Here is a 25859-nt window from a genome sequence, read left to right as displayed (position 1 = left end):
ACAAGACCGGAGAAGGGGACATGGGCCCAGTCGGACGAAGGCCCCTTCTCCCGTCCGACGAGGGAATTGGAGGCGGACGAAATTACAGTCCACCCAATTTCAGAAAACTGGTTTTTAGAAAATAGAACCAGGGTAGGAGAGCTCACCAAACAGCCCGCATCAGGTTAAGGGTTTGGTGGGCAGCTGTTCTCGAGTCTCCCACCCGGTTTTACTGTCTTATGGCGTACGTGGCTTGCCTTTGGATTATCAGGCTGCTTGTTTCACGGAGAAAACACCGTGAAAGGGATCCTTTTCCGTGACATTTACGGCATTTTTGCTGCGACTGTGTTTGTTTTACGCACAGCTCATGGATAACTGTCCACAGACGTTTATGAGCTAATGTTAACATTTTTTGATATTGCTATTATTATTGTACACATTTCTGGTTGGATCATTGAGCTGTTTGTTTCCAAGACAAATTCCCGCCGTTTTTGCAGCGACTGTGCCATACGAGCAAAAAGACTCCACCTCTGCAAGGCAAATGGGAGGTGTGCCTGCTCTCTGACATTGTGAGAGCTTTACTTTCTCAAACAGCAGTGAACACTGCTTCATGATCACATGGAATTTCTCGATGATGTAGGCACAGCACCGGGTAAAAGAATGATAGGAGGACTGTGATCTCTAACCTTCTCAGCTGATCATGTTTGAGAGTACCGGTAAATCAGCCGGAGTTCATTTTATGCACAGCTCATGGATGACTGTCGGCAGACGTTTAGGAGCTAATATTAACATTTTTTCATTTTATTATTGTACACATTTCTGGTTGGATCATTGGGCTGCTTGTTTCACGGAGTTTTCACGGTGAAATATTTTGGACAATGCAGAGGGACGCATTTGACAATGAAAACGCCGTGAGACAGAACAGAGAGAGACGGAATGAACAAACAGAAGTAGTCTCAGGAATAATTTAATCTGTTTTAGTCAATATATTTCAATCGTATCTTTTTCGTCTAGGTTCACTTTTACACACTGGTCACAGATGTATGTTGTTACGTGGTTCAAAGCTTAGACCCGGAAATTTATTTTCCTCGTTTGAGGCTTAAAGCCGGAGAGTCCAACGGCACCACCACCGATCGTGCTTTTCACTTTTTGTTGCTTTCCCATATTTATCATCGATTCCCGCAGCCTTAATAAGACACCGTGCTTCCAAAAAAAAAGACGTAAACGCTGACAAACAGCGCCTGAGAATCCTCGTTGTTAACATGACTGCGAAGCCACCTGTAGCTGAAGAGAGACAATAATTGGAGTAGTAGATGGACTTTGAGCGTGTCTAACACGCGGGCTTCCCTCTACGCCGAAGACAAATTATTGTTGGATGGCCGCTGCACGCACTACGGCCAGTTGGGGCCCCTCTTTGTGGTTTCCGAAGAGGTTCTGCACCGCTTGCGGGTGCTTTTTGTTCAATTCTTAAGCCGGAGAAAATCATGGCCTATACCTTCAGGTGACGTGCAGATTGCCAGAGATGGCAAACCTGGGCTTCATTACCCAGTGAAAATTCGAGTGTAAAATACATCATTTGTGCTTATGTTAAAATGCTTGTGTTCCATCATTGAAGAGAACTTTGCGGTTTGTATCACTCTTTGATGCTCAAAGTAATACAGACAAGCAGCAAAACCACCGAGACTGAAGGCGCTCTTCACCCATTGCTACTCAGTGCCATTCGTGATGAATGGCAATATCAGCAGCCTGGAGAGGAAGATATTAGCGAGCCTCACTTGAAAGAGGTAAACGCTGGCAAGCAACCCGTGAGACTCGTCGTAGTCAAGATTTACGCGTAGCCACCTGAAGCTGAAGACACGCAGTAATTGCTGCGGTGGAGGAGCTGTCCCATTATCACCGTCCATAGTTAGTTGAAGTCGTACGGCGCAAAGAGGATGATGTTTTATGAATATCGATGGAATGAAAAATGAGTGACAGTTGCAAAAGATCCTCTGAAGTGTCTGTAAAGAATAGTTCAGGGTGCCTTTTATATTCGCCGACAACTTATAACTCCGCCTTTGACATTTCCACTCGAGAAAATACATTTCTGATTGGCTTATCAGGCTGCTTGTTTCACGGAGAAAACACCGTGAAAGGGACCCTTTTCCGTGCCATGCACGCCATTTTTGCGGCAACTGTGCCTGACGAGCAACAAGACTCCACCTCTGCAAGGCAAATGGGAGGTGTGCCTGCTCTCTGACATTGTGAGAGCTTTACTTTCTCAAACAGCAGTGAACACTGCTTCATGATTACATGGAATGTCTCGATGATGTAGGCACAGCACCGGGTAAAAGAATGATAGGAGGACTGTGATCTCTACGCTTCTCAGCTGATCATGTTTGAGAGTACCGGCAAATCAGCCGGAGTTCATTTTACGCACAGCTCATGGATGACTGTCGGCAGACGTTTAGGAGCTAATATTAACATTTTTTCATTTTATTATTGTACACATTTCTGGTTGGATCATTGGGCTGCTTGTTTCACGGAGTTTTCACCGTGAAATATTTTGGACAATGCAGAGGGACGCATTTGACAATGAAAACGCCGTGAGACAGAACAGAGAGAGACGGAATGAACAAACAGAAGTAGTCTCAGGAATAATTTAATCTGTTTTAGTCAATATATTTCAATCGTATCTTTTTCGTCTAGCTTCTCTTTTACACACTGGTCACAGATGTATGTTGTTACGTGGTTCAAAGCTTAGACCCGGAAATGTACTTTCTATCTATATTTGGGTTCTTTATCACCGGTTGCCCAAAAAGGAGTTTGAGCCCTTGAATAAAGATAAAAACAAGTTCGTGTGTTATTTCATCATTAATTTTTCAATGAAGCACAAATAAAGATAGTTTTGTTGTTTGAGCGCACATTCTTTCCGTGTAAGTTGTCACCGCTGCTTAGCCTGCGTCTTTTCCGTGTAGTGGTGAGTCAAAAAAATGACAAAGTGTCTAAAAGTACCAGGGGCGCGAGCAGAAAGTCAGGACTGTCACGACTGTCACAAGACCGGAGAAGGGGACATGGGCCCAGTCGGACGAAGGCCCCTTCTACCGTCCGACGAGGGAATTGGAGGCGGACGAAATTACAGTCCACCCAATTTCAGAAAACTGTTTTTTAGAAAATAGAACCAGGGTAGGAGAGCTCACCAAACAGCCCGCATCAGGTTAAGGGTTTGGTGGGCAGCTGTTCTCGAGTCTCCCACCCGGTTTTACTGTCTTATGGCGTACGTGGCTTGCCTTTGGATTATCAGGCTGCTTGTTTCACGGAGAAAACACCGTGAAAGGGATCCTTTTCCGTGACATTTACGGCACTTTTGCTGCGACTGTGTTTGTTTTACGCACAGCTCATGGATAACTGTCCACAGACGTTTATGAGCTAATGTTAACATTTTTTGATATTGCTATTATTATTGTACACATTTCTGGTTGGATCATTGAGCTGTTTGTTTCCAAGAAAATCCACGCCGTTTTTGCAGCGACTGTGCCAAACGAGCAACAAGACTCCACCTCTGCAAGGCAAATGGGAGGTGTGCCTGCTCTGTGACATTGTGCGAGCTTTACTTTCTCAAACAGCAGTGAACACTGCTTCATGATCACATGGGATTTCTCGATTATGTAGGCACAGCACCGGGTAAAAGAATGATAGGAGGACTGTGATCTCTGCTTCTCAGCGGAACATGTTTGAGAAAGCCGGCGTTCGTTTTACGCACAGCTCATGGATAACTGTTCACAGACGATTATGAGCTAATGTTAACATTTTTTAATATTATTATTATTATTGTACACATTTCTGTTTGGATCATTGGGCTGTTTGTTTCATGTAAAAATCCACGGCGTTTCCGCTGCGACTGTGCCTGACGAGCAACGAATAAAAGACTCCACCTCCATCCCTAACTATTAACTTTATCAAAAAGGAAAGTTTTAAGCCTAATCTTAAAAGTGGAAAGGGTGTCTGCTTCAGTTTGAATGTGGAAAAAGGTTTATTTTGGAAACATTTTAAAAACTGACATTATTCTGTCTTGGAAAACACTGCTAGTGGGAAACATTACACTGGTTGCTGAAAACTAGCAGAAGTGGACCTTCCAACGTGACAGTGACATGAAGTATTCAGCTGAAGTCGTCAAGTGATTAACAGAGAACAAAAATCAACATTCTGGAATCCGGACTTCAATTCCATTCAGAATCTGTGGTTGGAATCACAGACCAGAAGAGAGACAGAACAGAGGCCTTCAAACCTGCAGATCATCACACAATGAGGTCCAATTTTCAAGTGGAGGCATGAAGAAAGCAGTCGTGAGTACCATAACATACAATGAATGCATTAAAACTGACCTGGACAATAATATTTTGAGATTTCATAGAAAAAAGTTTAAAAATGTATAATCATAAAACTGGACAAGAGAGCAAAACAACACACAAGATGGTGGCTGAGAACGGAACGCCATTGCTCTTTTTTAGTCTTATCACTAAATTGTGATGTCATCACTGATGACATCACAATCTCTCTTCTGGTCTTCTGGTCATCACTGATGATGACATCACAATTGATGTCACCACTGATGTTGTTTGACATCACAAATGTTATATAGGCCAGACATTTTCACTCCTTTTTCACAGTTCGTCAGGAGTTTATCTGAAGAAACACGTCCAGTTTTCGAAGCAAATTTGAAAGTCTCAGCAAACGGTTTTCACATCGTCTAAAAAATCAACACTTAGTTACTATCTTAAATAGTAATTTTGACAAACTATTAAAAACAACAAGCAAAATGAGTCAAACCAAGATATCATCTGCTCCACTTCAGTGGTGTGACATGGTAGAGGACGATTTACCTGAGGATTTCTACACATATACCATTACTTTTGGCGATAATGAAAATTATGAGGAACCCACCAACAGGTCAGAAAATGAGCTGTTGGAAAAAGAACAATGCCAGGCCTCTGAGGATTCCCCGTCTTCTCAAAAAGTAAATGACGAAGAGGAAAAAGAACCATCCCAGGTCTCTGCTGCGGCTGTGACTCCTCATTCCGAGGACGTACAGCTGGTGCAGGATCATCTCCAGGCCACCAAAGTACGTCGCGTCACGTGGAAGTTTCCAAATTCACAAACCGACAAACAAGCCCAGGCCTCCAACAAATATAACATTACTTTTGGCAGTAATGAAAGTTATAAGGAACCCAGCAACAGGCAAGAAATTTTAACATCAAGCCTAGAAAATGACCTGTTTGAAAAAGAACAATCTCAGGCGTCCTACAAATATAACATTACTTTTGGCAGTAATGAAAGTTTGGAGGAACCCACCAACAGATCAGAAATGTTGGACCTGTTAGAAAAGGAACAATCCCAGGTCTCTGCTGCGGCTGTGACTCCTCATTCCGAGGACGTCCAGCTGGTGCAGGATCATCCCCAGGCCTCCAAAGTTCGTCGTGTCACGTGGAAGTTTCCAATTTCACAAACTGAGGAGATTCCCTCTAATGCCTCTGCTGCCGACGAAGATTATGGATCAGAAAAATTACAGGAATCTTACCAACATAATAAGGACAAGATCAACTATTTATACCATCGGATGGATATTGTCAGGACTAAGCTGCTGAAAAAGAATTTCTTTCTGACACGAGAAAAAGACAGAAGAGTCGCAGCAGAGAATAGCTGCTCCATTTCTGAGGAAAAACTCAAGGACCTGGAAAACTGTTTGACGTGTGAGCGTCATCTCCGTGAAAAGTGTGAGCAGGAGCTCAAGGAATGCAATGACGTAATTGCAGAATTGATTGAAACACTGAAACCACCAGTATCTGAAACTGAATATCAGTCAGTTGTAAAAGAGGTAGAGAGCTTGAAAGAACAACTCAAAGAAAAGACTGCCTCCAATATTGATCTTGCCTCCAAACTAAAGGCACAGGAGGAGGAAACAAAGACACAGGAAAAGAAGGTGGCAGAACTTATGAAGGCTGTATTTCTATCCGTCATCATCAAGCCAGAAGAAAAAACAGAGCCGTACATCCTCCCAGAACTCCATTTAGATCAGATAGTCTTCCACCAAAGAACATAACTGTAGAAGAGCTGGCTTCACAAGTGGAAGTATCGAATCCAGAAGTGGATGGAGTCAACAAAACAGAACCACAAGGGATCCCTGAGCAACCAAAAGAGAACGTTACATCAAAGAAGCGTCGGCGCAAGAACAAAAAGATGCCAGAAACCATTGTAAAGAACCAGCCTGAAGTCATCCAGGAACCTCAAGACACGGAGGACATTTCATCAGCTTTCGTTGTCCAGGAACCAGAGACGATTTCTGAACCCGTGGAAGAAAAGGAAATAGAAAGGGCTTCTGAAGACTCACAGGAAGTGATTCCATCAGATTTGGCTCATCAGGCTGGAGTGCCACAACCAGACGTGGTCCCAGAGCTGGTGAGTGACATCGAAATGGAATTAGTCCCACAACCAAAAGATGTCTCAGAGCCACCAAAGGAGAAAGTTTCCTCTAAAAAGCGTCGGCGCAAAAGCAAAAAGACGGTAGAGACCATTATAAAGAACGACCAGCCTGAAGTCATCCGGGAACCTCAAGACACGGAGGACATTTCATCACCTTTCGTTGTCCAGGAACCACTTCCAAAGCAAAATCAAGAAAGAACTTTCATTGTCATCGAAATGGAACCAGCCTCTAAACAGTCAGAGGACTCTCCAACATCAAACCCCTCACATGCCACAGAAGACTTGTCTCTTCAACTTGCAGTACCAGAACAAGCAGTGGACAAGTTTAACCCCTCAGAAGAAAGACCAGAGCTGCCTTCAATGTGGAGGCGCTTCAAAAAATATATGACGCCTAAACATCGCCGACAATACAAAGACAACAACATCAAGAGAGAAAGTAGCAGCAGCGTTTAGTTTCGCTCACAAGACTAGTCACCCAATGAAATCTCTATACATCCTGTTACAGTAACATCAATAAAAATACTTCAAATGTATCTATCTTTTGTACGACTCTATCTTTTCATCCTGAACAACTGCACTGACTGAAAGTATCAGTGCATTGTTCTCACAACTGTTCAGAGCATTATTGTGTCATTCAAATAAGAATATGAATAAGATCCTACACAAATTATTATTACATTGATTTATGTGTTTAAATCAAATAAAACGTGAAAAAAAAAAAAATTACGCACTTGTTTGGATTCTTTTATCAAAATAAGAAACAATTAAAAGGTCATTTTCTTCAAAAGTTATTCTTCCAAAGACAAATAAGGTATTTTTGATATTGTTGAGGGTTTGATTTCCCCTTTTATTGTACATATTTATGCACTGTGCTTACATAGAGTTGATACACTCCTTTTTGAAAGGAACAAGCATTGACCGCACAGTGTGAAGGGTTAGAACACTACATGCTTACAGGGGGAGTCAAAACAGGTCAAAACATTTGAACCATGAATAGATTCTACTGGTGTTAAAAGATGAGTTTCCCTGTTTAGTGTCACGACAGCTGGAATGTACATCAGCATATGAATTTGTGTCTAACAGGAGGACTCCACTCTGGACGCAGCAGAGGACATCTTGAGAAAGTGGAGCCAAAGAGAGTAAAACCACCAAGCTGCTTAAAGCTGCTTGATCTGACTGCTCAGGTGTTTTTTGTGTGTTTGACCCATCAAACTCACCTCCATCCTCTTACACATGAGGAAACTCTGGTGCTCTGCTGCATTTCTCAATAGAAATTGAATATATGTATACATGTGATTTTGTTTAAAAAGTTAGATAACGTATGTGTGGAACACTTTAACTGCAGGAGTATTTGTTGGAATGAAACGATGCAAAAAGTTCAATAAACTTTTAGTAAATTGTTGCTCGTGTTCTTTAGCCTCATCAGAGCCATGTTTCCTCTTGCCTGCGGAAGGATTAAAGATCTTGGACTTTCTACATAAAGACAGTGGAACAAAGAGTAGATTTTATTCATCAATCTGACAACATCATTCACAACAAAAAGTACTCTTTAACAGAACAGAAAGATTCAGGAAACACTGATCAGCATCAACACCTGAACTCATTCAGCAGTGTGGTGAAAACAGAAAAATACTGAAACTTCTCTGTTTAAAGGAGAAACTTTCAGCTGTGGGGCAAGATTTCCCTGCAGGCTCCTGATTTTCTCTTTGTTTGCTCAGTCTGTTGTTTTCTGTCCTCACTTTAGTCAACACAGTCCGACAGTAAAAAGCTCATTCTCTCTCTTTATCTGGTGTTTACATCACTGTGTCGACAGCACAGTTACACATGTATGCTGTTAAGTCAACGTTGACTTTTTATGCTGTTTCACATGTTCTGCTTTGAACATAAAATCTGACATCATGGAGCTTCTATCATTAGCATCAAATATTTAAAAGAATGTTGTTGGACATAAAAACACATTTCTCATTTTTAACAGACTTCAATAAATTCAAATTGTAAGAATATGTGTGTCAGACAGGAATAACGGGATCACACTCCTCAGCCTCCCTGGTAAGGTCTATTCGGGGGTACTGGAGAGGAGGAACCACATTTTCACAGTTTTCTGTGTAAAGGTTCGTTATAAAAGAAGAGTCCACAAAGCCTGAGTAGCAGACCTGTGCTTCATCTTGACTTGAGGCATTTCAGGAGAAACTGTCTTGCAATTATAACCCCAGGGAGCCTCCCGCAGAATGAATCTGGTTTTAATTATTGTCAAAACTGGTAAACTTTCTTTCACTTTAGTCTCATGGCATACTAATAACCATTTGAATGATAGAGGATCAATGTAAATAACTAAAATGATTTAATTTAATATTACTCCTCCGCATATGACCCATCCAGGTTGGGACCTGTTGAACACACACATGCACAGGGTGACACACTCATGGAGACAGATGCCATACACTGGAGCAGTGGGGCAGCCAATTACAGCCCGGGGAGCATGGGGGGGTACGGAGCCTTCTTCAAGGGCCGTGGAGGTGGAGGTGGACTACCAGTGAGTACTGATATTTCCTCACTCTTGTGTTTTGGAGTGACTGAGGGCTTGTTCCACCACCAGAGTTGAAGGTCTGCCACTTGCCCCAGTTGGAGAGTGAGATGATCCAGAGGCTGTGGGATCCTTGGCGGAGACTTTGGGCTGGGTTACCTATTTTATGACAATAAATCTAGTAAAATACCGGTTAGACTCCTGTTTTTTTAAGTCTGCTCAAACCTGGTTTTGATTAAGAACCTGTACGTGTCTTTAGAGTCTTGGGCTCTCAAACCTAGGTGGCGTTGTCAACCTCTTTTAATCACTATATCTTTAGAGTTTATAAACATATGAATATAATTTATTTATGAGGCCCACAACCTCCACCAAAGCAGTACGACAGACAAACTGTGGAGCTCCTTTAGTGACAGGTTGTTCTATATAAAACGTGTTACGAAGACGTATCACAAGGCATTTACAATGAATACTGGGCCCGATGCTCCCTCTGACAGGCCACATAAACTTCAGTAACTTCTAATTCACTGTGCACTTCACTCATGTGAGTATAGGAGAGAACTTATTTTGGAGGCACCGATTGTGAAATTGTGGGCCGATACCAATGTTAGAAATTACCAGATTTTAAACAAATTAACATCAGTGAAACTATTATATATATATATATATATATATATATGGAAAAGTTAGTATATCAGCCCCTCATCATACTATCCTTGAATGAGCTCAAATTCTTTTAAACAGGTTTTTTAACCGACCTCTACTATAACCTTTCACATCAGAAAAATCCTTTGTGTGAAAAATAACAGTTTCAAAAGTCCCTTTAACGTGTTAAAGTATGACCAAATCAATGACTTTTCAGTACTGACCAAACAAGATGTTCTTGTGAAAAATTAAGCATCTGCTATAGAGTTAGTCTGCCACCTACTGGAGATTTGCTGAACTTGCAGCTGCAGGCTTGTCCTGTCAGTTTTATTTACCAAGCTCCTAATCAAAACAAGTTTTATCTCTAAGAGTCCATCTCTAAGTCCATCCATCCATTTTCTATACCCACTTAACCTGTCAGTAGGGTCCCGGGGGGGCTGGAGCCTATCTCAGCAGTCATCGGGCGAGAGGGAATTCATTTAAATTCAATTCAGTTTTATTTATATAGCGCCAAATTACAACAAATGTCATCTCAAGGAACTTAATTAACATAGTCCAATTCAAGCCAACTGGAAATCAATTCATTGTAATCATAATCCAATGAAATCCAATTAATTAATTTTAAAACAATCCAATTCATTCACGTAGAGCCAATTCAAAAACAATATCCTAGCTAAGGAAACCAACAGATTGCACCGAAACTTGTCTTCAGTCCAATCTCCAGTCCTGAGCGAGCCTGTGGCGACTGTGGAAAGGAACGACTCCCTTTTAACAGGAAGAAACCTCTGACAGAACCAGACTCAGGAAGGGTGGCCATCCGCCTCGACCAGCTGGGGTTTGAGAGGACAGAAAAGAGGGAAAAGAGGGTGGAAAAACACCATAACACCATTCAAAGGATACCTGTTGGAATAGGGAAACACAGGGGAGAGAGTGTCTATAAGCTTTATCAAAAAGGAAAGATATAGGCAGAAATAGTCCAATTCAAGCCTATATTAATACATTAATATTAAAATCGAATCAAATTCATAATTACACAGATTAGAGCAATTTATACAATGCCAGTTCCAAAAAGTTGCCCCAGCTAAGGAAGCCAACAAATTAAATAAAAACATTTTGACCCAGTCTCCCATCCTCAGTATACATGAGGCGACTGTCGAAAGAAGAAAAAAAACCTCAGGAAAGGACGGAAAAGAGGGGACAAGTACCTCAATACCTGGCCTGGGATAAGATAAACCCAAATTGGAGACAATTATAACTTGTGGAAATGGAGAGTAAAGAGATTAGTGAAGAAAGGTGCATCATGGGGATAGGAGATCCCTTAGTAGTTTAGGCCTATAGCAGCTTAACTATGGGTGGGATGTTTCAGGGTCACCTGAGCCATCCCTAACTATAAGCTTTATCAATAAAGAAGGGTTTAATCCTTATCTTGAAGGTAGGGAGAGTGTCTTCTTCCCTAACAGATACTGGCAGCTGGTCCCATAGAGAGGGGCCTGATAACTGAAGGCTCTGCCTCCCATTCTACTTTTAGAAACTCTGGGAACCACAAGTAAACCTGCAGTCTGAGATCAAAGCGCTCTGTTGGGAAAATATCAAACTATGAGATCTTTAAGATATGATGGAGCTTGGTCATTAGAGTGTGAAGAGAAGAATTTTAGATTTTATTCTGAATTTAACAGCGAGCCAATGAAGAGAAGCTAAAACTGGAGAAACATGATCTCTCCTGTTAATTCTAATCAGAATTCTGGCTGCAGCATTTTGGATCAGCTGGAGGCTTTTCAGAGAATTTGTGGGACAGCCCAATAATAAAGAATTACAATTGTCCAATTTTGAATTACAGGCTCACTCGATTTCACTTTTAAGGTTTTAAGTCACTCCCGGCTGGGGCCTTTCTGTGTGGAGTTTGCATGTTCTCCCTGTGTATTCATGGGTTCTCTCCGGTACTCCGGCTTCTTCCCACCATCCAAGAACGTGCATGTTAGGTTCACTGTTGTCTGTAAAATTGTCCTTAGGAGTGAGCGTGTCTGTGATAGTTTGTCTCGTTTGTCTCTGTGTGGCCCTGTAATGGACTGGCCACCTGTCCAGGGTGTACCCCGCCTCTCACCCGTTGACTGCTGGGATAGGCTCCGGCCCCCCCTCCTGTTTGTCCTATGTTCAGTAGGCATAAGCCGAGCACATGTGAAAACATTTTGGCACAAAGTGACCCTCATAGCACAGACAGATCAGTTAAAAATGTGGAATATAAAATTCTGAGTTATTATTTGTAAAAGAAACAAAAAGAACTGATAAACACAAAAGACAGGATGTGCAACAGGAACACTTCCTCCAATACACGTTTGGCATAAATGTGACAACAGTGCCTCCAAGTGACCTTAATGTAGAATTACATGTTCCCTTTAGAAACCCCTGCTGCAAACATCTGCGCATTTTGTTGCAGGTGAATAAACCATGTCAGTGTCACCATGCCAGTGCATCTTTATCTGCAAAATCCTCTGTTACTCCCACATCAGATCTACCAAACTTGATCACAAGGCAGCACTCACACAGCACGGTCTCGCCAAATTACTCACTAGGGTACTAACATCTGTCACGTGCCCCTATGAAAAAAACAAATATCACCTCACGACTGTGCAGAGTTGATAGACTTATAGCCAAGCTTCTGATTGGCCTCAAGTGAATTTATACCTCAGTTATTAATGCAGTGTCTCAAGTCTTTGCTCTATAATTGTTTAAAGCTAACTATGCAGAACACTCCTAAAAGAAAAAGGGTTGTTGGCAAAAATTCCATTGATCGTGTGCTTTGACAAGTTTTGCTTTCAGTTTGATGTAGAATAAACCCATTTTAGTTATGATAAACAATATAACTTATTAATAACTACATGATGACCATGATGATTATAATTATTTATTTTCTTTCTCTTGGGTCATTTTTAGAGAGAGAGAGTTTTAATTCAACTTTGTGTGTTCATTAAACTTGTGAATAGGCTTCTTAATCGGTTGAAAGAAATGTTGCTTTCTGTCATGTGTTGGTCCAATATGGTGTGTTCACTAAAGCAAGTTGTGAACTATCTGTAATTATATTCTCATGAAAAGTGTAGCAGAACATGTTGCACAAAACAGTTTTGATTAAAAAAAAGAAGGCATTTTAAATAGAATAATGCGTAGTGTTTAAAACCCAGACTGTGACTGAAAGTCGAAAGCAGGTGGGAGAGAGAAAACAATAAGCTGCTGGAGTCATTTTTCATCTGCTTGGATATAATGAACACACAAATTAATCACAGCACAACATTTCTGAGAGACAACCATACTATTTTGTGATTTCCATGCTGGAAACCACTGCAAGCACCTACACTGTAAAATCCAGTTAGTTATCATTACCTAAACAAGCATGCAAACAGATTGCACTTAAAAAAAATAGGTTAAGTAGAGTATACTTGATTGAACTAACTTTAGATGTACACTCGACTTAGTAAAGACCAACTCAGAATTACTATTTTAATCTACTAAATCATTGCATGTGAAATTTACTCTGTTTAGTCAATATAACACATGTATCTAAGTTGGACTAACTTAGCATTTCTAAGCTATATATACTTAAACAGCAATCTGACTTACTTAGCAATCTGCCTCAAATATCAAAAAAGGAATGAAAGACAGGTTCCAATCTCCTAAAATAATCTGAATTACAATTAAACGTAATAACTCAAGGTGATAACACAGTTGAAAGTTCAGTTATATCAATTGTTTTTTATTTTTCTTCCTTTTATAACTACTTTTTTTTAAAAAGATTGTCTTTAATGACATCCACAAACACAGTTTAATACAATAATAATACAGTAAACACAGCTTTGAAACTGTAATAACTAACAGTTTATAGACCACCTGTGGTAAAGAACCAATATGCTGACAAGTGCACTTTTGTAACCATGAATAATGTTACTCAAAAATCACAAAAAAAAAGTATATGAAAAAAACATTTTTTTAAGCATGCTGACAAGTGTAAAGTGGCTTCATTCAATGAGCGCAAAAAACTGAGAGGGTAATGACTGTCAATGGATCTCACATATGTGTGAATGAATATACGTACATCTACAGCCAAAAGTGTTTTTCATGGCTTTAGAGTCGTCCAAATGTAAAGCATATGAGAGTCCAAACAAGAGGCAATGTGCCTCAGGTAGGTTCTGGAGATCATCCATTACAATAGCTCCCTCAGCAATGATGGCAGTCGACACTGGGTGAAGGTGGGACTGATTTGGAGTGAGTTGCACATCTTCACGGACAACAGTCAGCACCCCGACAGATACTTGTGCCCAGATCTCATCAGTGTCACAATCCTGTGATGAAACCGAGCAAAAAAATGACATTACAACAGGGAAATGTTATAAACTGTCACCATTTCATCTGTCCTGCCGACACTGCCTTCCTGTCTTGTGCATTAAAGGAGTAATCCGACCATTTGGGAGTTAACCCTTTCTCCATCATTTTCACAGTAAGACAACATGATCAGTATCTTTTTTGTGTCTGTACATCCAGTAGCTGGCTTACAGCTCTTAACATCACGGCTTAGTTCAGCACAAACAATGGCAGTGGATAGAAGTCAGTTGCATACTCGGTAAAAGTGAACAAAATAATCACTGTCATGATTTTCGCCAAGCTAAGTTGCAATGGTAACAGCTGGAAGCTAACCACTGGACTATACACGCAACTAAACCTTAATTTCAGGCATTTCTGCTTTATTTGATAGTGAGAGTAGAGACAGAAAAAGCAGGTGGGAGAGAGGAGGAAACATGCACCAAAGCGCTCCTTTCAAATCAAACCCCAGATGCTTTGGTTTGGACTCAGCCTTGATATTTAATACATCTCTACCAGGTAAACTACCAGAAAAACCAAATGCATCTGCATTTAAAACATAATACTTTTTTTTCTTTTATAAATCTTAAATCAAATAGGTGAGGTCGGGAGGGCTCTGGCACCTCAGCTGGTAGAGCATATTGAGGCTGTGTCCTCCCCCTGGATTTACTGTCTCTCTAAACTGCATCATTCAAAATCAAACAGAAACCACTAAAATAATATGTACAATGTCTTTCACTTAAAATAATAAAGTTTTACAGATGAAAGCTGTATTCCTCTCACTTCACAGGAGCTAGGCTGGTAACTTCTCCGTGCTGGCATACACCAAACTGTCAGTTAGCAAGCCAAGCATGCCAATGTTTGTACTGAACTCATGGATCTGTTTTTTGTTTTTATCTCACTCTCATTGAGACACTGGTAATTACAAGTCAAAATTCCCCATAACTGTGTGTGCTCCTTTAAGATGCTCCCATGAGAACTTCCGAAGCAGGTGGTGTAGAAGTCACTGGGGTCATCACCAAGTAGAACAGGGAGGCCTCAGAGGACAATGCTGTGCATTGCCATCACATCTGGTTTCTAGAAGTGGATGATGAGCAAATTAAGCTCTCGATAATGCAGCATTTAAAAGCTACAGTACAAAAATGTCTCTGGAAGTCTATACGAAACACGTCTCACTGCAATATTTGACAGTGCAGCAAAACAAGTTATTGACTGGAGAATACATTTTTACCCTATTCTTCTTCTTCAAAAGAATCAACAAGACAGCGCCAAAGTCGAGTCAGCAGGCTCCCCTCAGTGCCCCGGTCTGTGTGCTGGTCTGGTATTGCTGAGCTGGAGAGACTGAATGTTGCTACTGCGCATGCACACTTCTTATTTGAATGTGCAGTGGAAGTGAGAGTGTGTTGGCTAGTTGGCTAGTGTCTTAGGCAAGACCCCCTTACCCTGACTCCCAACCTGTAAGTCGCTTCCGATAAAAGCGTCTGCTAAATGCATAAACATAAACATAAGTTAGCTAATGTATGTCAGGGCAGCTATTGGATGTTTATAGTGTATATAGATATTTTATTTGCAAGTATATGTACTGGGGGTGTCCTGATTATGAAAATTTTAACCAAAACTAATGTTAAAAACAATTAGTCCGAAAGCTTATAATAAGAGTGAAACAATTAAAGGTGTATTCATAAATAACGAAAAAGTTAATATATCATCCCTCCATCATACCATCTTTGAATGAGCACAAATTCCTTCATACAGATGTATTTACCGACCTTCACTATCACCTTTCACAACATGAAAATCAACAGTGTGAAAAATAACAGTATCAGAAGCCATTTTAGCCTCTTAAACTGTTTTCTAATCATTGCCTTTTCAGTACTTAACTGGACAAAAATGCTCTTGTGAAAAATGTCTGCTGTGGAGCTAGTCTGTCACCTGCTGGATACTTTCTTAATTTGCAGCTAACTATGGGATGTTTCAGGGTCACCTGAGCCATCCCTATAAGCCTTCTTAAAGGTCTCTAATCTTAAAGGTAGAGAGGGTGTCTGCTTCCTGAACCCAAACTGGCAGCTGGTTCCACAGAGAGGGGCCTGATAACTGAAGGCTCTGCCCCCCATTCTACTTTTAGAAACTCTGGGAACCACAAGTAAACCTGTAGTCTGAGAGCAAAGTGCTTTGTTTGGAAAATAGGGCACCATAAAAAATCTAATATATGATGGTGCTTGGTTATTAAGAGGTTTTATATGCGAGGAGAAGAATTCTAAATTCTATTCTGAATTTAACAGGGAGCCAATGAAGAGAAGCTAAAACTGGAGAAACATGATCTCTCCAGTTAGTTCTCATCAGATCTCTGGCTGCAGCATTGTGGATCAGCTGGAGGCTTTTCAGAGAATTTGTGGGACAGCCCACTAATAAAGAATTACAGTAGTCCAATCTTGAAGTAACAAATGCATGGAGCAGTTTTTCTGCATCACTCTGAGACAGGATGTTTCTAATTTTGACAATACCACGAAGGTGAAAGAAAGCAGTCCTAGAAACCTGTTTTATATGTGCGTCAAAGGACAGATCCTGGTCAAAAATAAGTCCAACGTTCCTCACTGTAGTACCAGAAGCCAAATGTCATCTAGAGCAACTGTTTGATCCTGAAGCACTCAGGTCCAGAGGCAACAACTTCAGTTTTGTTTGAATTAAGACCAACTCTTTATTTGAGTATCATCAGCATAGCAATGAAAATGTATGCAGTGCTGTCTAACAAGTTTACCTAGTAAAAGAGAAATTCTGATGAAGGAAACAAGTTGGGGGGATATGCAAAGGAAAAATTTACAAAGATAAAAACAAATATATGAGGTAAAGATACTAACAGAATAATATGAATGTGATCAGGGGCCCAAAAAATACTGACGTCATGAGTCAGAACTCCTAGGCGGGTTCAGGGGCATGCTTCCCTGGAAATCTTTTTAATTCTGTTATTTAAATCTGGTCACTCTTAAGGAGCAAAAGCAACATAATGACTTGTAGGCCTATTTTGTTTTGTTTGTTATCAGAGAACATCACCCTCATCCTAAATGATTTGCAAATGAGTAAAACTGGAGAATGAATTTCATCAAGTCATGAATTAGGAATAAAAAGGAATGAATTGTCCTGGGACAGAGGGATAATATACTGTATACAAATGCTTCATATTTCCTTCAGTATTTAAAATAGATACCCAAGCCCTATTACACTATTATGTTGATGATAGTGCCTAATCTGTGAATCTTACACAATACTTCAATTATCATGCATTAAACAGCTGACTTTTAAAACGTATACAGGTCTGGCATAGTCTCTTCCTTTTATAGTAGCTGCTCTCCCTCTATCTCTGCTCCTCTTCTTGCTGCTTGGCCCAAAGATGAGCTTGGTTTGGCTCAGCCTTTTCCATCCTATCCTGTTTTCCCTTTAGTGAAGAATATAAACACAGTCAGATACTAAACTGATAGAAATGAAAACAACACACCATTTCAACATCATGTTTTCAGATGTGACAGAAATCATAAAAAACCCTGAGGGCGGTGCAGAGCTTTTGAATTTTGAGGTAAAAATGGGGCATTCTGAGGCTTTTTGAAGGACCATTATGGTGACTCATGAAGTAAGGGCAAGTTACCACAGAAAATGATTTAAATCAACACTGAATAAACGTTTCATTTTCAATCGAAGACGTCGCTGACATTTCAGTCGCAAAATGAATGTTGACTCAACCGGTGGAAATTGAATCAAAATGAAACTTTGATTTGATGTGTGCTTCCTATCTGAGTAGTACGCTGGGCTGCAATAAAAATATCTCCACATTTTTCTCAAAGTAATCTACCACTTAAACTGCTCTCCACCTACATTTTTAGCTTGATGTGCTCCTCTTGCAGTGACTGGTGAGACTGACTGACTCACTCACGGTAACAACATCAAAGTTCGACTTGTGTGTGGTAGTTACCATATAGACAGTGCAGGTTGTTGATGACGCGCAGCACGTATGCCCAAACTGGGCCACTGTTTTATTAAACAGCGCTACTCTTGGCTCTTCAAATATAAAATCACCACAATTTTAAGCAATTTTTTTTCATTTAAAAAATACCGAGGACACGGTGAATTGCAGAGCAACGTGTTCCCTCGACCCACAACTTTGAATGCTCAACGACGTCTCCTCTCACAGGGAGAAGATGATCTGCAGCATCCTGCTGCTCATCATCCTCACTTCATGTGTCTGCGGTCAGTTTCCATCTTCACTTTATCAAGTCCAAATACTTTGATCATCTTCTGTGTTTGCTTAGATAATGCAGATTATTGCTATCACATGTGAAAGAGTGTCTGCTCCTCTCTTTCCCTCTCTGTCTCCTCAGCAGCAACATTTGAAGTGAATGTGCCACAGAGCTCCTATCAGGCAGAGGAGAAGCACAACATCACTCTGGAGTGGATGTTCACATCCAAACCTGACGGCTCCTGGAGCTCCCTGTATATCATCTGGAACCTGATAACTGATCACAGAGTCTTATTCCTGTATCATGTTCATGAAGGTGTTGAGGTGTCAGAGTCTTAGGATGAACAGTTTGCAGGACGAGTCCAGAGTGACAAAGACGCCCTCAGAGAAGGACGAACCAGACTTCATGTGTCCAGGCTCAGGACTGAGGACTCTGGTCTGTATGTGTGTGAAGTGAAGACTGATTGTGGCTTCAGCTTTGGAAGATGTCGACTCAGCGTCACTGGTGAGTTCACATCGTGGATTTAATCTCCTTAAGATTTTTACTGCTGGTTCTTGTTCATTTGGAGTTTTTTCCTGCTGAGAGTTAACATGAGATTTAAAGCTCAGGTGTTCCAGTAGTTAGCCATGAAGAACCACTACAGAACTAACACAGTTTATCCAGCTCAGAGTTTAAAGTAGCTGAGAACCAACTGTCTCTGTTTGTGTTGTTGTGTTGTTCATATAGACTCATACATATGAACAGTATCCACAACATTTTATTCTGTCAGCTGTTAACACAAAATCCAAAACTCAAAGCAAATGAAGAGAAAACAGACAAAATGCGGCAGAACAACAGTTTCTCTGACAGCAGATGAAGAATTACTAACAGCTACTAATGATGAGGGAAATGTTTTCTATTTCCATAAATCACCTTCATGTTTTGTCCTTTACAGCAGCTGCTGATCACTCCCAACCTCAGAGACCGACTGAGAGTCCACAGCCAGACATTTCAGGAGGGATCGGACTCTACGCTGCAATGGAAGTAATAGGAGTAGTAGTACATGCAGTAGCTCTGCTGGTTATACTCACTTGTCTTTATTTAACATAATCCAATAACAGGAGGGCAAACTTCAGTAGTTATTTAACAGAACCCTGAAGGTCCATGAGGCTGCTTTTCCTGCACATCCAGATTGACCTCTGACCTTTTCACCTCTCAGACTGTCTTGATGTACTGAGACAAACAAACTGGATGAAAGATAGAGAGGACCAACATCTGAATAGAGACTAAGAGGACTCTGTAAAGTATTCTGCAAATATAATCACAGAAGAAGAGAAAAAGGCACCATTATCAGTGCCTGAGAGGCTGCGGCAGGAAAAACTCCAGCAGCTTAATAGTCAGTCCAGTAGATGGCAGTAATGCTCCTCACACAGCTGGAAGGCACGAACGGAAATGGTCTCTGTGGTGATAACAATTCGGTGATATGTTTTCATATTATGCATTGTTACCTAAGTTGCTGACAGAGTCTCTGTGGCGCAATCGGCCAGCGCGTTCGGCTGTTAACCGAAAGGTTGGTGGTTCGAGCCCACCCAGGGACGAGTGTGTTAACTCAGACATACTGCTGTCATGTCTTCAGAACATTGTCTGCGTAAATATCTCTTTATACGGGCTGCTGTCCTTCACAACCAAACATAACATTTTTGCTATCAGCAACCAGTTGTTTGTTTGGTAGCAAATCGAAAGCCGCCGGGGTAACGTGTCCCACTGTACCCACAACCTATCAGCCTCTGTGGTTAGAGTGGGTCCTCCAATAACTTCCATTCCTAATCTCGCCGCTCCGTACCCCCCATGCTCCCCGGGCGCTGTAATTGGCTGCCCCACCGCTCCAGTGTATGGCATCTGTCTCCATGAGTGTGTCACCCCGTGCATGTGTGTGTTCAACAGGTGCCAACCTGGATGAGTCAGATGCGGAGAGTCATTTCGTGTGACTACATGACAATAAAGTAATCTTAATAAAGTCATCTTAGGTACTTACATTGATTCAAATGGTTATTAGTATGCCATGAGAGACCAAGAGGAAAAAAGTTTTGCTTTTTTGATATTTTAATGTTAATTTAAGTATTGTGGTTGAAAGAAACATACTGCAACAATTTTTTTTCAAAAACATTGTCTATTTATTTTTTCTGGACTGTCCCTTGTGGTGGACATCGGGTCTTGTTTGATATAAAATGTAATGATGTATTGTTATAATACCGAATTCATTTTCATGTGGATTTCTTTTAAAAAATCTTCTTATTTCATAAACATTAAAATAGATGAAGACATCTGAATGATCTGGCTATTTTACATGAGGGAGGAAATCAGCACATTTCTGTCTGACCTATACTATCGCAATTTCTCACTGTCAACTCTTCAAACTACCAAACAGGGTTAGTTAAACATGGCACCAAAATAAACACATATTTACAGGAATATCCTTACTGGTACTCCCCACAATAAACATTTGAACAAGAATTTAAACTTAGCAGAACACCCAACAATGTTTGAATACTCAAATTTACGGCATCACATACAGCTCCAAATCACAGCGTATCATGAATGGTACAACAGGAAACAGTTTTTGGCCTTTGAAACACACAGAAACATGTTATGCTCGATGCACTTGACAGATGTTTTCCCTTTGCATCCCTCTCTTCTGCACCGTGATGAATGAGCAGCCTCCTCCATCTTTGGCAAATGGACTGCCCCGTATTTTTGGACATTGGCATTGGGCTGAGGTTCAACAGGCCTCCTCTTCTTTGTTGGAATGTACTCTTCATCAGTACTCATCTCTTCATCGTCACTGGCCACATTGTCAGCCTTGTGATCTCCCTGTGCCTGAGCAATCATCTCCTCAGCCAGCAGCAGCTTGAAGTCGAAATACTGCAGCCTCTCTTTCTCTGGTTTTCCAGAGACTTGGTGGTCTGACCTGTACTCGATCCAGCTGCCAGGTCAACAAAATGCAGGACTGTACGGATCCATTTTCTTGTGCGGCTTGACATAGGATAGAAGCTGATCATGCGGTCGCACCAATCGAAGCCGCCCATGTTTTTGTTGTATTCAGCTACAACAGCTGGTCAAGGCACAGTAACATGGAGCTTCTCTTTTGTTGACCATCTCATGCAACTGTCCTGGGGCTCTATCCCACGGACAGTGGAGGCCATCAAGACTGCCTTGTTATCCTGTCACTTTGTCACGGTAACCTCAGATGGTTTTTTAACAACCATTTCAGATTTACCTCTTCCTTGTTTTTTGTTTTTTCGTTTGGTTTCATCTGACATCTTTGATTTGCATGGTGCAGAGATTCAATTCTTCATAATGGTCCCCGTACCCAGGAGACCATTTGTTTTCAAGCTATCCTGTAGCTTGATGGAGGTGAAATACCTGTCAAAATACAGGTGTGTTCCTGTTGAAAGAGACTGTGCCAACCTGGAGACTGCATTCCCTCTGATTCCAAGTTGTTGGTCAACAGTGAACGTATTCTTGCCTTTGTACACTTCAAACTCCAGTACCAGACCATTGGGACTGGCAAGGAGAAATACTTTCAGTCCTGTGGGGTTTGGTTTTCCGGGCAAAAACTGTCGTACAGGACACCGGCCAGTGAATGGAATTATCTGCTCATCTACAAATGCCTTCCCTGGCCTAGGTAGATTAAACAGACACTCTGTTTAAGAGAGGTCTCACCTTCCAGAGGGGATCACGCTTCTTCTCCTCATCAGAGACATCAAGATCATTTGTGACTTTGATGGACTGCCTGATCTTGAAGAATCTGTCTCGACTCATTGCATCAGCTATAACTGGGACCCTTGTCTTTGCCGCCCAGTACATCGGGATCCTAGGGTATCTGAGGCATGCCACGTACATAGACATGCCAAAGAAGGTTTTCAGCTCCTCTGGTGTGGTTTTTAGACTTCCTCCAGTGATCAACATCTCCCGATTGTTTGTTCGTTCTGACATTTCTTTAAAAATGTGGTCATCGGTGTACTGTTGGAAGTAGTCAGAGGGCTTCCAGTTCTGATGGATGTGTCCAGTGTTGTCATTAGAATTGCTGTCTTGAAACTTAAGTGATAAAGAAAGGAGAGGTATAAGTTCAATGCTCTTTCAGCAGATGTATTATTGAATATTTAAATCAATAGGGTCAGTAGTTTGCCATATCAAGTTTTTTAACTGATTGTGCACTGTGCCTGTGTGTGTGTTAGAACAAGAGTGTGAACTAAAACTGCTCTCATTTCCATTGCTACACACTGTAATAAACTTCAAAACACGAGCTTACACATTGCTCCTGATCCATAACACACAATGGGTGTTTCTCGGCTCAGGCTCAGGCTCAGGCTCCTCAACAGCTGCAGTATCCTCCTCTGAACTTTCATCTTCCTCCTCTCTCTGGGCCTCATCCATCTCATCAAATCTGAATCTCCCTCCACAACTCTTAGCAAAATCTTCTCTGCCTCACTTAGCCCTCTGCTCCCTGATGTATTAAAAATGGGGGTTAGTAAGTCCTGATGTCCACTACAAAGGACATTACATAGAAGTTATGTTTTGAAAGGGTTAAAAATACTGTGTTTTCATAAAAATTTTACTAAATTGAAGTAAAGACTTTGATATTAAAGAAAAAATAGATTTTTAACAATAGAAACATAATGGTCCCCGTACCCAGGAGACCATTTGTTTTCAAGCTATCCTGTAGCTTGATGGAGGTGAAATACCTGTCAAAATACAGGTGTGTTCCTGTTGAAAGAGACTGTGCCAACCTGGAGACTGCATTCCCTCTGATTCCAAGTTGTTGGTCAACAGTGAACGTATTCTTGCCTTTGTACACTTCAAACTCCAGTACCAGACCATTGGGACTGGCAAGGAGAAATACTTTCAGTCCTGTGGGGTTTGGTTTTCCGGGCAAAAACTGTCGTACAGGACACCGGCCTGTGAATGGAATTATCTGCTCATCTACAAATGCCTTCCCTGGCCTAGGCAGATTAAACAGACACTCTGTTTAAGAAAGGGTCTCACCTTCCAGAGGGGATCACGCTTCTTCTCCTCATCAGAGACATCAAAATCGTTTGTGACTTTGATGGACTGCCTGATCTTGAAGAATCTGTCTCGACTCATTGCATCAGCTATAACTGGGACCCTTGTCTTTGCCGCCCAGTACATCCGGATCCTAGGGTATCCGAGGCATGCCATGTACATAGACATGCCAAAGAAGGTTTTCAGCTCCTCTGGTGTGGTTTTTAGACTTCCTCCAGTGATCAACATCTCCCGATTGTTTGTTCGTTCTGACATTTCTTTAAAAACTTGGTCATCGATGTGCTGTTGGAAGTAGTCAGAGGGCTTCCAGTTCCGATGGATGTGTCCAGTGTTGTCATTAGAATTACTGTCTTCCACAATAGGGTTGAAACTTAAGTGATAAAGAAAGGAGAGGTATAAGTTCAATGCTCTTTCAGCAGATGTATTATTGAATATTTAAATCAATATGGTCAGTAGTTTGCCATATCAAGTTTTTAACTGATTGTGCACTGTGCCTGTGTGTGTGTTAGAACAAGAGTGTGAACTAAAACTGCTCTCATTTCCATTGCTACACACTGTAATAAACTTCAAAACACAATGGGTGTTTCTCGGCTCAGGCTCAGGCTCAGGCTCCTCAACAGCTGCAGTATCCTCCTCTGAACTTTCATCTTCCTCCTCTCTCTGGGCCTCATCCATCTCATCAAATCTGAATCTCCCTCCACAACTCATAACAAAATCTTCTCTGCCTCACTTAGCCCTCTGCTCCCTGATGTATTAAAAATGGGGGTTAGTAAGTCCTGATGTCCACTACAAAGGACATTACATAGAAGTTATGTTTTGAAAGGGTTAAAAATACTGTCTTTATAAAAATGTTACTAAATTGAAGTAAAGACTTTGATATTAAAGAAAAAATAGATTTTTAACAATAGAAAAATGATATCTGCAAAACATTGTCGACTAACCTCTCTTGTTTCTGTAAAACATGGACGTTGAAATTCCCGCCATTTTCAAAAGACAGTGCATGTGATATGTTGGCCACATCCCCACAACTGGGGCAGCAAAACAGAGCCCAGGATGTCCTCTGAGAGGGACAGTAGGACTCAGATAGATTTTATAAGTTATGCCTGACTTAGAGGTCTCAGACTCATGTCCTGCACAGAGGACAAAAATGAATTGCCGGGTCTCGGGTGGATAATGATTTTCAGACACAATTGTTACTCTGTCCATTGAGTCTCTGTGGCGCAATTGGCCAGCGCGTTCGGCTGTTAACCGAAAGGTTGGTGGTTCGAGCCCACCCAGGGACGAGTGTGTTTACCAACAGATCGTTGGTAACTCAGACATACTGCTGCCATGTCTTCAGAACACGTTCTGCATATGTATCTCTTTCTACGGGCTTTACAACCGAGTAGGAAATCTTTTCTATCGACTGCTAATCAACCAGTTGTATGTTTGGTCGTAAATCGAAAGCCGCCGGGGTAACGTGTCCCACTGTACCCACAACCTATCAGCCTCTGTGGTTAGAGTGGGTCCTTCAATAACTTCCATTCCTACTCTCACCGCTCCGTACCCCCCATGCTCCCCGGGCGCTGTAATTGGCTGCCCCACCGCTCCAGTGTATGGCATCTGTCTCCATGAGTGTGTCACCCCGTGCATGTGTGTGTTCAACAGGTGCCAACCTGGATGAGTCAGATGCGGAGAGTCATTTCGTGTGACTACATGACAATAAAGTAATCTTAATAAAGTCATCTTAGTTACTTACATTGATTCTTTATCATTCAAATGGTCATTAGTATTCCATGAGACTGTGTATATTACAGTGGTCTCTTGAAGTGAAAGAAAGTTGACATGAATTATGGACCTCTATTAATCATTCAGTCACCAAGAGGTTAATTATGTGTATGTAACTTGAATCTTTATGGAAGTAAAAATTCTGCTCAGCAGCCCTTCTCCCCTGGTGAAAAGTAAATGTGCCAAGAAAACATCAACTTTAGCACATTTGACTGTACTTGACAGTGACAACTGGGGAAGCCGGGAATGTTCACTGTGACTTTAAATGTTTGCTGAACAATCAGGGATTCCGTGCAGGAGCTCAGTGGTCCTGATCTGCATTATTGATACAAAGAGCAGTGAGACAATGGCAGATTCATACAGAATAAAGACACATTTAGATCCAAACACAGTCTGTAAACATACCTTCATGCTGTCTGCCTTGATAGAGAGTTTGAACCCAATATACTACAAACTATCAAGTCTGACCTTCCAAATGACGCATTATCTTAGAAATCTAATGCTGCTGAAAAGTACAGTACCTATGCAAGACGGGTGATAATGAAAAAATGACTCACACATTAGTTGGATATATTCGCTCATAATCAAAGGCGCAAAGGAAAAAGTTTGTCCTTAGCGTTTAGTGTTCAGATGGGCCTGAGCCATCTCTTCTTCCTGAGACGGCTCATGTCTGTAGAGATATTGTTATGACTTTTGTGGAGTCCAAATTACCTAATGTGCTATGCTCAGTAGTTAAAGATGAGAAGTCACAGAGTGTCAAAGATGAGACAGATTCAGCTGGTTCGCGGTCCAATGATGGTTTTATTGCAGAGTTACAATTCGACCATACATGAGACATAGCCCGGGCTAAGTCTGACAACTCTTCTGAA

At 41.3% G+C, this 25859-nt stretch overlaps 2 non-coding genes across 2 annotated transcripts; both read left to right on the top strand.

Moving 5' to 3' along the window:
• Positions 1-19683: 19683 nt before the first annotated feature.
• On the top strand, positions 19684-19757 carry trnan-guu (transfer RNA asparagine (anticodon GUU)). The gene has a single exon. It is a non-coding gene; the product is annotated as a tRNA-Asn (tRNA).
• A 4675-nt stretch (positions 19758-24432) lies between these two features.
• On the top strand, positions 24433-24506 carry trnan-guu (transfer RNA asparagine (anticodon GUU)). Its single transcript has one exon. It is a non-coding gene; the product is annotated as a tRNA-Asn (tRNA).
• Positions 24507-25859: the final 1353 nt, after the last annotated feature.

This window comes from Leuresthes tenuis, unplaced genomic scaffold (genome assembly GCF_036924035.1).
Source record: "Leuresthes tenuis unplaced genomic scaffold, fLeuTen1.0.hap1 SCAF_17, whole genome shotgun sequence".
Lineage (NCBI taxonomy): Eukaryota > Metazoa > Chordata > Actinopteri > Atheriniformes > Atherinopsidae > Leuresthes > Leuresthes tenuis.
Note: the sequence above shows the minus strand (reverse complement) of the source record. Positions and strands in the feature narration are given on the sequence as shown.